Raw genomic sequence first — 4633 nt, forward strand, 5'->3', positions numbered from 1 at the left:
TATCAATACTCGAACTTATATGCATGTTCAGGGACATCATTTTAACTTTCGGTTTGCACCCAAGTCCCGAACTTAGAGATATTTTTGGTTTCTTACTTACCAATTCGACTTGCCTTCATCTCTTGTTAGGTTTATAATATCAATACTCGAACTTATATGCATGTTCAGGGACATCATATTCACTTTCGGTTTGCACCCAAGTCCCGAACTTAGTGATATTTTTGGTTTCTTACCAACCAATTCGACTTGCCTTCATCTCTTGTTAGGTTTATAATATCAATACTCGAACTTATATGCATGTTCAGGGACATCATTTTAACTTTCGGTTTGCACCCAAGTCCCGAACTTAGAGATATTTTTGGTTTTGGACCAACCAATTCGACTTGCCTTCATCTCTTGTTAGGTTTATAATATCAATACTCGAACTTATATGCATGTTCAGGGACATCATATTAACTTTCGGTTTGCACCCAAGTCCCGAACTTAGAGATATTTTTGGTTTCTTACATACCAATTCGACTTGCCTTCATCTCTTGTTAGGTTTATAATATCAATACTCGAACTTATATGCATGTTCAGGGACATCATTTTAACTTTCGGTTTGCACCCAAGTCCCGAACTTAGTGATATTTTTGGTTTCTTACTTACCAATTCGACTTGCCTTCATCTCTTGTTAGGTTTATAATATCAATACTCGAACTTATATGCATGTTCAGGGACATCATTTTAACTTTCGGTTTGCACCCAAGTCCCGAACTTAGAGATATTTTTGGTTTCTTACTTACCAATTCGACTTGCCTTCATCTCTTGTTAGGTTTATAATATCAATACTCGAACTTATATGCATGTTCAGGGACATCATTTTAACTTTCGGTTTGCACCCAAGTCCCGAACTTAGAGATATTTTTGGTTTCTTACTTACCAATTCGACTTGCCTTCATCTCTTGTTAGGTTTATAATATCAATACTCGAACTTATATGCATGTTCAGGGACATCATTTTAACTTTCGGTTTGCACCCAAGTCCCGAACTTAGAGATATTTTTGGTTTCTTACTTACCAATTCGACTTGCCTTCATCTCTTGTTAGGTTTATAATATCAATACTCGAACTTATATGCATGTTCAGGGACATCATATTCACTTTCGGTTTGCACCCAAGTCCCGAACTTAGAGATATTTTTGGTTTTGGACCAACCAATTCGACTTGCCTTCATCTCTTGTTAGGTTTATAATATCAATACTCGAACTTATATGCATGTTCAGGGACATCATATTAACTTTCGGTTTGTACCCAAGTCCCGAACTTAGTGATATTTTTGGTTTCCGACCAACCAATTCGACTTGCCTTCATCGCTTGTTAGGTTTATAATATCAATACTCGAACTTATATGCATGTTCAGGGACATCATTTTAACTTTCGGTTTGTACCCAAGTCCCGAACTTAGTGATATTTTTGGTTTCCAACCAACCAATTCGACTTGCCTTCATCTCTTGTTAGGTTTATAATATCAATACTCGAACTTATATGCATGTTCAGGGACATCATATTAACTTTCGGTTTGTACCCAAGTCCCGAACTTAGTGATATTTTTGGTTTCCGACCAACCAATTCGACTTGCCTTCATCTCTTGTTAGGTTTATAATATCAATACTCGAACTTATATGCATGTTCAGGGACATCATTTTAACTTTCGGTTTGCACCCAAGTCCCGAACTTAGAGATATTTTTGGTTTCTTACTTACCAATTCGACTTGCCTTCATCTCTTGTTAGGTTTATAATATCAATACTCGAACTTATATGCATGTTCAGGGACATCATATTCACTTTCGGTTTGCACCCAAGTCCCGAACTTAGTGATATTTTTGGTTTCTTACCAACCAATTCGACTTGCCTTCATCTCTTGTTAGGTTTATAATATCAATACTCGAACTTATATGCATGTTCAGGGACATCATTTTAACTTTCGGTTTGCACCCAAGTCCCGAACTTAGAGATATTTTTGGTTTTGGACCAACCAATTCGACTTGCCTTCATCTCTTGTTAGGTTTATAATATCAATACTCGAACTTATATGCATGTTCAGGGACATCATATTAACTTTCGGTTTGCACCCAAGTCCCGAACTTAGAGATATTTTTGGTTTCTTACTTACCAATTCGACTTGCCTTCATCTCTTGTTAGGTTTATAATATCAATACTCGAACTTATATGCATGTTCAGGGACATCATTTTAACTTTCGGTTTGCACCCAAGTCCCGAACTTAGTGATATTTTTGGTTTCTTACTTACCAATTCGACTTGCCTTCATCTCTTGTTAGGTTTATAATATCAATACTCGAACTTATATGCATGTTCAGGGACATCATTTTAACTTTCGGTTTGCACCCAAGTCCCGAACTTAGAGATATTTTTGGTTTCTTACTTACCAATTCGACTTGCCTTCATCTCTTGTTAGGTTTATAATATCAATACTCGAACTTATATGCATGTTCAGGGACATCATTTTAACTTTCGGTTTGCACCCAAGTCCCGAACTTAGAGATATTTTTGGTTTCTTACTTACCAATTCGACTTGCCTTCATCTCTTGTTAGGTTTATAATATCAATACTCGAACTTATATGCATGTTCAGGGACATCATTTTAACTTTCGGTTTGCACCCAAGTCCCGAACTTAGAGATATTTTTGGTTTCTTACTTACCAATTCGACTTGCCTTCATCTCTTGTTAGGTTTATAATATCAATACTCGAACTTATATGCATGTTCAGGGACATCATATTCACTTTCGGTTTGCACCCAAGTCCCGAACTTAGTGATATTTTTGGTTTCTTACCAACCAATTCGACTTGCCTTCATCTCTTGTTAGGTTTATAATATCAATACTCGAACTTATATGCATGTTCAGGGACATCATTTTAACTTTCGGTTTGCACCCAAGTCCCGAACTTAGAGATATTTTTGGTTTCTTACTTACCAATTCGACTTGCCTTCATCTCTTGTTAGGTTTATAATATCAATACTCGAACTTATATGCATGTTCAGGGACATCATATTAACTTTCGGTTTGTACCCAAGTCCCGAACTTAGTGATATTTTTGGTTTCCGACCAACCAATTCGACTTGCCTTCATCGCTTGTTAGGTTTATAATATCAATACTCGAACTTATATGCATGTTCAGGGACATCATTTTAACTTTCGGTTTGTACCCAAGTCCCGAACTTAGTGATATTTTTGGTTTCCAACCAACCAATTCGACTTGCCTTCATCTCTTGTTAGGTTTATAATATCAATACTCGAACTTATATGCATGTTCAGGGACATCATATTAACTTTCGGTTTGTACCCAAGTCCCGAACTTAGAGATATTTTTGGTTTCTTACTTACCAATTCGACTTGCCTTCATCTCTTGTTAGGTTTATAATATCAATACTCGAACTTATATGCATGTTCAGGGACATCATATTCACTTTCGGTTTGCACCCAAGTCCCGAACTTAGTGATATTTTTGGTTTCTTACCAACCAATTCGACTTGCCTTCATCTCTTGTTAGGTTTATAATATCAATACTCGAACTTATATGCATGTTCAGGGACATCATTTTAACTTTCGGTTTGCACCCAAGTCCCGAACTTAGAGATATTTTTGGTTTCTTACTTACCAATTCGACTTGCCTTCATCTCTTGTTAGGTTTATAATATCAATACTCGAACTTATATGCATGTTCAGGGACATCATATTCACTTTCGGTTTGCACCCAAGTCCCGAACTTAGTGATATTTTTGGTTTCTTACCAACCAATTCGACTTGCCTTCATCTCTTGTTAGGTTTATAATATCAATACTCGAACTTATATGCATGTTCAGGGACATCATTTTAACTTTCGGTTTGCACCCAAGTCCCGAACTTAGAGATATTTTTGGTTTTGGACCAACCAATTCGACTTGCCTTCATCTCTTGTTAGGTTTATAATATCAATACTCGAACTTATATGCATGTTCAGGGACATCATATTAACTTTCGGTTTGCACCCAAGTCCCGAACTTAGTGATATTTTTGGTTTCTTACTTACCAATTCGACTTGCCTTCATCTCTTGTTAGGTTTATAATATCAATACTCGAACTTATATGCATGTTCAGGGACATCATTTTAACTTTCGGTTTGCACCCAAGTCCCGAACTTAGTGATATTTTTGGTTTCTTACTTACCAATTCGACTTGCCTTCATCTCTTGTTAGGTTTATAATATCAATACTCGAACTTATATGCATGTTCAGGGACATCATTTTAACTTTCGGTTTGCACCCAAGTCCCGAACTTAGAGATATTTTTGGTTTCTTACTTACCAATTCGACTTGCCTTCATCTCTTGTTAGGTTTATAATATCAATACTCGAACTTATATGCATGTTCAGGGACATCATTTTAACTTTCGGTTTGCACCCAAGTCCCGAACTTAGAGATATTTTTGGTTTCTTACTTACCAATTCGACTTGCCTTCATCTCTTGTTAGGTTTATAATATCAATACTCGAACTTATATGCATGTTCAGGGACATCATTTTAACTTTCGGTTTGCACCCAAGTCCCGAACTTAGAGATATTTTTGGTTTCTTACTTACCAATTCGACTTG

This window comes from Anopheles maculipalpis, assembly GCF_943734695.1.
Source record: "Anopheles maculipalpis chromosome X unlocalized genomic scaffold, idAnoMacuDA_375_x X_unloc_82, whole genome shotgun sequence".
In the NCBI taxonomy this organism is placed as follows: Eukaryota; Metazoa; Arthropoda; class Insecta; order Diptera; family Culicidae; genus Anopheles; species Anopheles maculipalpis.